Source organism: Arachis ipaensis, chromosome B3 (assembly GCF_059453495.1).
Source record: "Arachis ipaensis isolate K30076 ecotype BB chromosome B3, ASM5945349v1, whole genome shotgun sequence".
NCBI lineage: Eukaryota > Viridiplantae > Streptophyta > Magnoliopsida > Fabales > Fabaceae > Arachis > Arachis ipaensis.
Window position 1 is genome coordinate 102,452,570 of NC_142438.1, and position 12,480 is coordinate 102,465,049.

At 38.6% G+C, this 12,480-nt stretch overlaps 1 non-coding gene across 1 annotated transcript; it reads left to right on the plus strand.

Annotated features, from left to right (window-relative positions):
* Window positions 1-10,722: 10,722 nt before the first annotated feature.
* Window positions 10,723-10,826, plus strand: LOC148571836 (small nucleolar RNA R71). The gene has a single exon (XR_015880263.1). It is a non-coding gene; the product is annotated as a small nucleolar RNA R71 (small nucleolar RNA).
* Window positions 10,827-12,480: the final 1,654 nt, after the last annotated feature.

Consider the following 12,480-nt stretch of genomic DNA (forward strand, 5'->3'; position numbering starts at 1 on the left):
TAGATCTCTTGCTTAGCTTGACTTGTGGGCCAAAGATCTTTGATTTACTGCACGTTTAAGGTGAGGATAACCTTCCTAAGATGCTGCTGAAGTTCGTTTAGTTGATGGTTTAGAGTTTTAAAGTTGTTCTTGATGTGTTTTAGGAGGAAAAAGTGCTTTAAGAACACTTCAAAGAGTAACCGGATTTGGAGCAGCAAATCAAGGTAGGGTGTCACGAAATTAATCTTGAATATTTGTGTTTGAGTTTTGTGAATGTTGTATGATTTGGCTGTGTTAAAAATTGGTTGCATATATGATTGATTCTTGGTGAAAATTTGGTGAAATTTTGATGAAATTTGATGAAATTCAAGCTATGAATGTGTGTTCTTGTGGCTGATGGAAAACGAAATCCTAGGCCCTAAATTGGGGTTCAATTTGTGTTAAAATCATATAGAAAAGATGGGATTTTAGTGGCTGGGAATTTATTTTGAATTTTGGTAAAAATCGGTTGCTGAAAAGACTGAAAAACGGGTAAAAATAGAGAAAGAATTTGAAGAATATACAAAGAACATAAAGAACACTTTGAGTGTGGTGAAGAACAATGAAGAACACCTTTTAGATCTTAGAAAGGGCAAGGAAGTAAATATTTTGGTGTTTGAGGGGTTATTTTGTAATTTCTGAAAGTTAGGGTGGTTAAAGTAGAAATATTAAAAGTTACCGGGGTAAAAAGTTAATTTTAAAGGTTAAAAGGTAAAGGCAAGGTAATTTTCGAAAATTTAATAATAAAATAATAAATAATAATAAAATATTAAATAATAATATTTAATTAAAAATAATATTTTAATAAAAATAATAAAATAATGCGAAAAAGGCAGTTTTCTGTAAAAGTTTTAGAAAGACAACTTTAAGTGTAGAATCTCATAATTACCTTCATAAAACACTTAGGGAGTGGTAATAACATTTTAGTGAGGCAAAGATAAATAAAAGATAAAAAGTTAAAGAAAAGATAAAAACCAAAGAAAAAGTCTGTAAAATTTTAACGACAGAAAAACAGACAGAGACTAGTGAACGAACTAGGGCAACTTAGATAGTACTTGAGTTGCGACTAGGGTTAGGTATAATATGAAAAGTTAAACTGTTTCAGTATAGACTTAATGAACCTATACTTGGGACAGGCTAACTATTCATACCGAAATTTACATAAGCTTTAAATGCATACGTTAAGCAGAGAAATCAGAGCAGAGTAGAGAAATACAGAAAACAGAGTAACCAGATTAAAGTAAAGAGATAAAGAGAAAAAGAGTAATATAGATACAGATGAAAAGAGTAATCAGAGAAGAGAAAAGAGATACAGAGAACATAGTAATTAAAACAGAGTAAAGAGACACAGAGAAAAGAGAAACCACAACAGAGTAAAGAGATATAAAGAGAAGAGTAATATAATAAAGAGATATTTATATATATTAGTTGCTTGATGCAACCCAGAGCTATATTTATATATATATTAGTTTCTTGATACAACCCAGAGCTATATTTATATATATATATATATATATATTAGTTGCTTGATGCAACCCAGAGCTATATTCAATATATATTAGTTGCTTAATGCAACCCAGAGCCTCTGTAGGGAAACTAAGTTACCTACAACCATTTTCCGCTTTCCCAGAGCTGAGTAGAGTATATATATATATATATTAGTTGCTTGATGCAACCCAGAGCTATATTCAATATATATTAGTTGCTTAATGCAACCCAGAGCCTCTGTAGGGAAACTAAGTTACCTACAGCCATGTTCCGCTTCCCCAGAGCTGAGTAGAGTATATATATATTTTCCTGCAGTAAGCAGAGGCTGTCTCAAATAAGCGGCTATTATCATATGCGCATTTATTTAGGAACGGAAAATCCTATCCGGGAAATCGGGATTACTCGTGACCGGATAAATGTCAGGATTGCGGGCAGCCAACCGACACACAAGCTCATGGCCTGCGCTAGGGCTAGACATGCATCATTCTTATCTGTGCATCATTCTCTGTTGCATCCCTTTCTGTGTGTGATCTACTTCTTTATGTTTGTCTGCTTGTATGCTATTTCTGTGTTTTATTTTCTTGTATTCTTTTGTTTGTGTTCTGCTTTCTGTTGTCTCTACTTTCTCTTTCTATCTTTATCTTCTGTTTACTGCTTCGCTATATTATGTTATTCGTCTACTAATCGACCCCAAATAAATGAACGTAACTAATAACCCCGGCCCTACTAAGAACTCCCCAGTTCTTACCCCTTCTCTCTCCCTTCCCCCTTCAGATGGAAGTAAGAGTACCTTACCATAGTTCGCTGATGACCGTTCGCAAGAAGAGGATTCTGCTCTAGATATTCTTTTGAGTCTAGGGTGAATATCGTTCTCTGTTTATATGTATATACTATGAGACCAGCCAACGTCTTCGCCCCATTCGTATGCGCACTTTAACCTAAATCCTGTGTATGAGATTCCTGTTATGTGGCTACTTCATGAGGTACCAGAGAGACGTTGATGCGCATAAACGTGTTATGCTACGATTTAGGAAATTGCACGATCGGCAAAATTCCTTCCGGCAAGTGCACCGGTTATCGTCGTCAAGTAAAAACTCACAATAGAGTGAGGTCGAATCCCACAAGGATTGGTTGAGTGAGCAATTCGGATTAGAAGTGTGTTCTAGTTGAGCGGAATCAAGATTTGAGATGAGAATTGCGGAATGTAAAATTGGCGGGAAAAGTAAATGACAAGAAAATTAAATGGCTGAATCTTAAATTGCATGAATTAAAGAGCAGAATGTAAATTGCTGAAATTAAATGGGAATGGGGATGATTGCAAGAATTGAATTGCAGATTGTAAAGAGAAAGTGGAAATCAGAAATGGGGAATTCATTGGGTTTAGGAGATATTGAAATCTTCGAATCAAAACATGTAAATCTCTTCCTCAACCAATGCATTCATTGAATTTTGCTTGGCAATCTTATATGATTGGATCCCAATTCCTTGGCTCACCAATGCTCTCTAAAAACAAACAAATTCCCAATCCCTTGGTTTAAATGTTCATAAGAAGAGATGATGCTTGATCACTGATTATACCACACAATTTCATGAACCACAATTTGGTAGGATTACATGTCACAATATCCATCCAAACCCCAATCCAATCCACTGTGAGAAAGCTTCTCTAGCATGAATCCTCCATTCCTTTCCCAAGGCTCCGAAGGATTCCAAGTATGAGTAGTTTCTTTCCCAAGACAACTACTCAATGGAATTAGATCGAGAAGCTTTCTAACAAAATTCAAGAGAAAAGATTGAAGAAGAAGATAAACTATTATTGATTCATTGAATTACAATAGAGCTCCCTAACCCAATGAAAGGGGGTTTAGTGAGTCATAGCTCTGAATTCAATTACAAGAAAGGAAAACTGGCTAAAAGTGAAAGTAAAAGTCCTCTCTAACTTAACTTCTATCCTATTTATACACTTTCTTTATTGAGCTTCAGTTGTGCTTCTTGGGCTTTGAGGCCTCTCCTTGCTTTCCTTTTGCCTTGGGTTTATGATCCATAATCTTGATGAGGTTGTTGATCCAGATCCTGTAACATTTATTGAGCCAACTTAGTGATAATCAAATAATGACACATGACTCAATAAATTGAGATTTCAAACTCATCAATCCTTCAGGCCCAATCCCATAAACCATGATATTCAATTGGGTTTCATACCAAAGTAAGTTTAAGTTAATAATTGTGCTCAAAGACTAACTTAAATCACAATATTTTTGGCCCAGAAACCCTTTTCAAGAGTGGCGTTTAAGTTGTAGTTTAAGCTTAAACTGCAACTTAAACGCCAGACACTTCCAGTGAGGCCATTTGTAGAAGCACGTTTAAGCTTCAGTTAAGGTTAAACTGAAGCTTAAACGTGGAAATGGAAGAAGGTAGCCCTGGAGAGTCATGTAGTCGAACACGTTTAAGCTTCAGTTTAAGGTTAAACTGAAGCTTAAACGTGGAGATAGGAAGGGCAGCCCTGGAGGTCGAACACGTTTAACCTCCAGTTTGAGGTCAAACTGGAGGTTAAACGTGGAAAAGGGTGGAGGCATACTGGAGGTCGAACACGTTTAACCTCCAGTTTGAGGTCAAACTGGAGGTTAAACGTGGAAGCTTGGAATGGTGGCCCTGGAGGTGTCGAACACGTTTAACCTCCAGTTTGGGGTCAAACTGGAGGTTAAACGTGGAGATGGAGAGAGCAACCCTGGAGTGAAAAAAACTATCGAACACGTTTAAGCTCCAGTTTGAGTCAAACTGGAGCTTAAACGTGGAATGGCCCCTGGTACTCTTCCTGGTTCTGGCGTTTAACCTCCAGTTTGAGGTCAAACTGGAGGTTAAACGTGGAACTCCTCCCTGGGTGGCATACTCATTCTGGCGTTTAACCTCCAGTTTGAGGTCAAACTGGAGGTTAAACGTGGAATGCTCCTTAAGTGAGGCTTTTCATTCTGGCGTTTAACCTCCAGTTTGAGGTCAAACTGGAGGTTAAACTTCAATCCCAGCATTTCTTATCCTTCATGATTTTGGCGTTTAAGCTCCAGTTTAGGCTTAAACTGGAACTTAAACTCCACATGTGATATTCAAGCTTCCTTTATTGATTTTGTTGCTTCCTTGCTTAGCCTCTTCTTCCCTGAAATCATCCAAACAATTGCATCAAAGTCTTACAAAATTTCATGAGAAATCTTTCATTCATAGCATTTAAGTAATACAACTAAAACTCATGGAATTTGCATCAAAATCATATTGTTTGGATGGTTCATTACTTTGTTCTTCATTTAACCATTTTTGGTTACTTTAAGCTCAAGAAAATGCATAAAACAACTAAAACTAACAGAAAAATGCTAGTGAAACTAGCCTATGATGCCTTGGCATCACAACACCAAACTTAATACTTGCTTGTCCCTAAGCAAGTCCTGAGTTATTTGAGAAGAAAGTATGAACAGAAAGTAATTACATTGGCTATATTAGCAAGCATTTGAAGTTCATCAGAAGGGTTTTATGCAGAAAGTTGCAGCATCACTTTTTCATACTTATCAGGTAGGATTATCACTTTTTCATTGCATCCATCAAAAATTGCTATGGACTCCTGTTATTCTTATGTCTTTGGCACTTTTCTCTTTTTTGTTTTTCTTTTCTTTTTCTTGGAGCTTCTTTTGCTCCTTGTTTGCTTAGTGTCATGTGTTGCACAAGCCTTTGGCATTTTCTTTTTCTTAACAGTGCACTACACATATCCACTTTAGGCATTTTAGTTCACATTTCTTCTTGAGACATTGGTGCCCAGCACCTCTTTGTGTGACTAAATGTTTTGTATTTAGGTTGCTCTTGATAATGGACTTTTGGTTGATAATCCCGGGTTAGTTAACCCAAGTTACCAAGTGTTGAAACACTCCTCAGAACCTATTCATCCAAGCATATCCTTAATACATAAACACCACAGGCATTTGTCTCAGAAGTTCAAACCATTGGTGCCTAGCTTATTTTCTCAATTTTTTTGCTTTTTGGTTGCCTTTTTCCGTGGCTTTTTCTTTTCCTTTTTCTTTCTTTTTCATGGCCAAAGACATTTATTCATCAAGATCCATAGACAATTTTTACTTCTACATAAAAAATGATAATTCTACACTCTAATTTTAGTGATGTGACTAAACAATCAAGCATGCATACCACCACTTAATTCTACTTGATTTGTCACTAATTTAGCCAAGTTACTTTTGTTCAAACTTTTCTTTTATTTTTGAAACAGAACAAGCATGGCAGGCACTTGTTTAAGAAGGTGAAGTTATATCCAAACATCTAGGCATTCACTTTATTCAAAGCACTTAACAAACACACATACTAAAAAAAAATGACTCATAAAAAAGGGACTCCTCCTAACACTTAAATGACTTATGATGAAAACACGTTCATAAAGACAATTCACCAATTATCATTTGATTATTAAGGAACGAGACCACCTCTTATTTATTGCTTGGTTCTTCTTAATTCTTGGGATCCTGCTTCTTCTTGCTTCCTGCCTCTTTTTGACCACTTGTGCTTCCTTTGTCTTTTCTTATGAGCTTTTTCCAGAATCCAGCCTTTTTCATCGTTTCTTCCACTCCTTTTTCAAGGATCATTGCCTTGTTTATTTCTCCTTCTTTCCTCCCTTTGAAATACTCATCATAAGCTGGGAATGCTGGGTCCATCTTGTGTAGATGTTCCCCTATGTAGTTAAGCTTGATTTGCGAACTGATGTTGTAGTCAGCTTGGACTGAGTATCTTGCATTCTGTAAAGTGGTGGCTTCCTTGATTGCCAAGACATTGGCATCTTGGTGTTGGCATATGTGGCTGAAGGATTCCTGTAAGTGTAGATTTTGTTCCCTTTGCAGATCAAAGAATCTTGATTCAAAGTTCCTTTGCATATCCATCATTTTTAGATGAAAGTCTTCTTGTCTTTCCTGTGACCTCATGTATTGTTGAGACATTCCTTCCATGATTTCCTGCATTCTGCTCATATCCATGGGGTCTCTGGGAATTCGTTGTCTTCTTTCAGGAGTTGCTTGCTCTTCTTGCTCTTCTTCTCTGTCTTCTCCTTCCTGTCTTTCTTGTTCTGCTTCTTGCTCGGCTTCCACTTGTTGCCCTTCTTCATTTCTTCTTCTTGTATGTCTCGGAGGAGTTGGGCCAAGAGTCATTCTGTGTGCAGTTATGGCCAGCCCAGGATATAGCCAATTAGGTCTTTCATCCTCAAGTGGTACTTGGGCATCGATGCATAGTCTAATGATGGTGCTAGGGAAATGAAGCCAGGATTCAGGGTCACTTTTCTCACTAAACTCTTGTATCTGTTCAGCAATGAGTTTATGAACTTTGATCTCTCCTCCAACCATAATGCAATGTAGCAAGATGGCTCTTTTAGGGACTATTTCTGAAGAGTTTGCAGTGGGTAGGATGGATCTCCTAACTATTGCATACCACCCTTTAGCTTCAGGTGTTAGGTCTCCCCTTCTCAAGACTCTTGGAGCCCCTCTTGTTTTTCTCACCCATTCAGCTCTGATGGCACAAAGGTCTTCAGCAATAGTTGTATAGTCAGGTTCTCCTCTCATCCTTTCTTCATAACTTGCTTGGCTGAAATGTATGTTTTTCAGGCCAAGAGTTTTCATGATTGCTTTGGGACTGAAGTCAACTTCCACCCCTCTCACATAGCTTTTGTATGTGGGGTTCTTGGTTTGATCCTCCCTTACTGCATTTGCATAAAACTCCTTCACCAAGTTGATGTTGATTCTAGTGATTGGCTTAGTTAGGAGCTCCCACTTCCTCTTTTTGATCTTTTCCCAAACACCTGGGAACTCATCCTTTTCAAGTTCAAAGGGGACCTCAGCTAGTACCGTTTTAGGTCTCATCCATTCGGCTTGAATCTCATGGAACACTGATCTGTATCTCCATGCATCGAATCCCCTGTTTTCCTCCATTGGCTGCTTGTCTTTTCTTCTTTTGTGGCTAGATGAAGCTGCCATTGGTTTTTTTTTTTTTAGTTTTGGTAAGTGACAACTAAAGTTGACAAGGTGAAGCAAGAAGTGTTGTTGGAGGTGTGGTGAGATTGTTTTCGGCAAGAGATGGTTATGCTATGATGAAGGAAAAAGTGTATGAAGGAGGATTGATGGTGTGGGACTCGTTCCCCAAGTGGTTCTTTATAGTGCCCATGAGTGAAAAATGAACGGCTAGGGTGGTTTGTGAAGGGTGGCTTGATGGTAAATATATGAATTGTAGATAAGGACGATTGGCTTTTCATTTTCTTGGAAGTATTCTGGATGCATTAGGTTGTACATGTAGCTTTCTTTTCTTGCAGAACTTCCTTTTCCCATGTGTTAGTTTCAAAGCTTTATGAATTTTCTTTTTGACTAAGCACGTACTTCCCTTTGTCTTTTTCCTCCATTTTTGTCTTTTCTTTTGTACCTGCACAAACAAACAAATTTGCTATCATTTTTCGGTCCATGTGAATTATGAATAGTATTTGCACATGTAAATCAATGCTTGTCTTTATGAGCTTATAGCCGTGACTTCTACATGTATGCACACTTATTATTTGGACACCAAACTTAGTTTTTGGTTAAGTCTCCTGATGACATGACATCCATATTGGTTGTCCTTAATGAGTGTGCATATTTCTAATAAATCATAGTCACCTTGGCTCTTTGATTCTAAACAAAGTGACTACCCTAAGTAATTGAAACTAAAGCATTAAAACATATGAATGGTATACTTGTCATGAATTTTGAAATCCAGAGGAACTTCTTGCTTTTCATAAACTGTGTTCAAAAAGAACACCAAACTTAATGTTTGGTTGTGCACCTTGAATGAAAGATGGAATTCAATTTGAGTAAGATTTGGGAGTGCCATCAGGCACACCAAACTTAGAGACCAATTGTAATTTACATGCACGGTTTAGTGCACTTAATCAATAGTTGTCCTGAGGATTCAAGTTCATGCATAAGAAACCATACTTTATTAGATGTAAAGCAAAGCACTAAAGATTAAGGATACTAAAAACATGGGTTGCCTCCCATGAAGCGCTTCTTTAACGTCACTAGCTTGACGGTTGTCCCTTGCTAGGGTGGATTGTAGTGCTTGACGTCCTCTCCTCTCACTATGAAAACGTCCCCTCTTGATTCATTCATGACCTCTAAATGTTCCATAGAAAGAACTTTCTTGATTGTGAACACTTGAGGGAGCTGGGAAGGAATGGTCTTGAGGCCAGGTGGGATTGGCAGATAATGACTTGAGACCACTTTATCTCCCGGAGAAAAACCTTCAGTGGGAATTTTCTTGTTTCTCCATCCTCTTGGCAATCTCCCTATCACTCTTCCCTTTCTCTTGAGGATTTCTTCATTGACCTTTATGTCAGGAGGATCCTTCTGATCTGTTTCCACTGATTCTTGTGGCTCTAACTCTTGCAACTCTTGTTTGCCTTCCAATGACTGTTTTAGAGTCTCAGCTGCTGGATTACTTTCCTCCAAACACGGATGGCTACTATCATCTTTAGGCTTTTCAGATTCTGGTTCAGGCTCAGATGCAGGTTTGAAGACTTTGAAAATGAGCTGTTCATCATGTATTCTCAGAATTAGCTCTCCTTGTTCTACATCTATGAGCGCTCTAGTAGTGGCTAGAAATGGTCTGCCCAGAATGATAGGGTGTAAATAGCTTTCCTCCATGTCCACAATGACAAAGTCTGTGGGGAAATAATAATCTCCCACTTTCACCAGCACATTTTCAACTACCCCTTCAGCTTGCTTCTGAGTTTTGTCAGCCAGTTGTATGATTACATCAGTGGATCTCACCTCGTTCAGTTGTAGCCTCTTCATAAGAGTTAGAGGCATCACATTTATGCTAGCTCCTAGATCACAGAATCCTCTGTCAATTTTTGTTTCCCCTATGATGCAAGGGATATGAAAACTTCCTGGGTCCGTTTTCTTAGAGAGTGTGTCCTTCTTGATGAGAGCACTGCATTCTTTGTTCATTGTTACCGTTTGTCCTCCCTTCAAAACTCTTTTCTTGCTTAACAATTCCTTTAAATACTTGATGTGTGTGGGCATTTGATGAAGAATCTCAAGAAAGGGAATATTGACATGCAGAGAATTAAATGTCTCTAGAAACCTTGAATAGGTTTTCCTTTTTTCACCTCCTCCTAACCTCTCAGGAAATGGTTCTTTTGGTTGGTATACTTCCATCATGCCTTTTTGCAGATCCTTGGCTTGCTCAGTTCCACCTTCCTGCTTAACTTCTTCCACATCTTCTTTCAAGATTTCTGGTTCATGCTGTGAGGACCTGATTCCTCCTTCTTCTGAGACTTCCTTCAATATGGTGATGGCCTTGCACTCTTCCCATCTTACTCTCTTTTGTTCCCCCTTAGGATTCTTTTCTGTGTCACTAGGGAACACTGCAGTTGATTTGGGTGCCTGTTGAGATAGCTCTCCTACTTGAGATTCCAACCTTTTGAGTTTTTCACCATGGTTTCTTAAGGTAGTTCTCACATCATCCCTGAAGCTCTTCAATTCAATTATGTCTTGGCTCATGGTTGCCATCATTCCTTCCATCCGGTTTAATTGATCTTGAAATTGTTGGTTCGGATTAGGTTGGGTATGTTGATTATTTTGGCCATGATATGATGATTGGGGGTAAGTGTTTTGTGTGGCTTGGTATGATCTTTGGTTGGAGTTTTGGTATGTGGAATTGTTTTGTTGGTTGTGGTTGTAAGGTTTGTGGTTTTGTGGTTGGGTTTGTTGGTTTCCCCACCCAAAGTTTGGGTGGTTTCTCCAGCCTGGGTTGTAAGTGTTGGAGTGTGGATTATATGATTGCCTTTGTTGGTTTCCCACATAGTTAACCTCATCCCAATCACCTCCTTCAATGCCTACTTCCTCTTGATCTTGTGTGTGTATTGCAGCCACTTGCTTTGTTTCTAATTGCCTGGTAAGCTCTGCTAGTTGTTTGGCAAACACCTTGTTTTGGGCTAGAATTGTATCAACATGGTTCAGCTCCATGACTCCCTTAGTGTTGTGCCTTTCTGATGCATAATAGTACTCATTCTCAGCCACTGTCTCGATCACTTCAATGGCTTCTTCCACAGTCTTTTTCTTGTTCAATGAACCTCCTGATGAATGGTCTACAGCCTTCCTTGATTCATAAGAGAGCCCACCATAGAAGATGTGCAATTGCACCCAATCATGGAACATGTTTGGTGGGCATTTCCTTGTCAAGTCCTTGAATCTCTCCCATGCCTCGTAGAGAGTTTCACCATCTTGTTGTCTAAAAGTCTGGACCTCAGATCGAAGCCTATTGACCTTTTGTGGAGGGTAGAAACGTGCCAGAAACTTGCCTTCCACCTCATCCCATGTGGTTAGACTCCCCCTTGGGAATGATTCCAGCCACTTAGCTGCTTTGTCCCTAAGTGAAAATGGGAACAAAAGCAGTTTATAGGCATCTTCCTGGACTCCATTGGACTTCACAGTGTCACAAATTCTCAGGAATTTTGTGAGATGTTGGTTTGGGTCTTCATTAGCACTTCCTCCAAAGGAACAATGATTTTCCACCAATGATATTAGCTGTGGCTTGAGCTCAAAATTGTTGGCCTGAATGGGTGGTTTCTGGATGCTACTACCACAATTCCCAGAGGTTGGGTTTATGTATGAACTAAGAACCCTCCTCTCAGGAATGGCATTGTTTCCATCAGCTCTCTCATGGTTGTGAACTTCTCTATCCATGTTGAGATCTAGAGCTTCCTCAAAATTGTCCTCAGATTCTCCTTCAGATTCCTCTTCTCCCACTACTCTCTTCCCTCTTGCTTCCCTTCTAAGTCTATGAAGGGTCCTTTCCGGTTCGGTATATGGAGGAGTTGATGTCTCTCCTCTCCTACCTGTCATACAAGAACACAGCTCAAACACAAACAAGTAAAATACTCTTGGTTAATGGAAGAGTATGGTTAGCTCAATTGAGGAATTAATTCAAACAGTTAGTGAGTCAGTGAGTTAGTTGCATGAATTTAAAGGCATAAAGAAGGAAAGCATGTAACCAAGTGCAGAAATTAAAAATTCAACAAGCATCTAGAACAGAATTAACAAAGCAAGAGAAAATTGCTCAATCTAGTTAGCTTCCAATTTGAGAATTGTCAATCGAAAACCAATCCCCGGCAACGGCGCCATAAACTTGATGCGCATAAACGTGTTATGCTACGATTTAGGAAATTGCACGATCGGCAAAATTCCTTCCGGCAAGTGCACCGGTTATCGTCGTTAAGTAAAAACTCACAATAGAGTGAGGTCGAATCCCACAAGGATTGGTTGAGTGAGCAATTCAGATTAGAAGTGTGTTCTAGTTGAGCGGAATCAAGATTTGAGATGAGAATTGCGGAATGTAAAATTGGCGGGAAAAGTAAATGACAAGAAAATTAAATGGCTGAATCTTAAATTGCATGAATTAAAGAGCAGAATGTAAATTGCTGAAATTAAATGGGAATGGGGATGATTGCAAGAATTGAATTGCAGAATGTAAAGAGAAAGTGGAAATCAGAAATGGGGAATTCATTGGGTTTAGGAGATATTGAAATCTCCGAATCAAAACATGTAAATCTCTTCCTCAACCAATGCATTCATTGAATTTTGCTTGGCAATCTTATATGATTGGATCCCAATTCCTTGGCTCACCAATGCTCTCTAAAAACAAACAAATTCCCAATCCCTTGGTTTAAATGTTCATAAGAAGAGATGATGCTTGATCACTGATTATACCACACAATTTCATGAACCACAATTTGGTAGGATTACATGTCACAATATCCATCCAAACCCCAATCCAATCCACTGTGAGAAAGCTTCTCTAGCATGAATCCTCCATTCCTTTCCCAAGGCTCCGAAGGATTCCAAGTATGAGTAGTTTCTTTCCCAAGACAACTACTCAATGGAATTAGATCGAGAAGCTTTCTAACAAAATTCA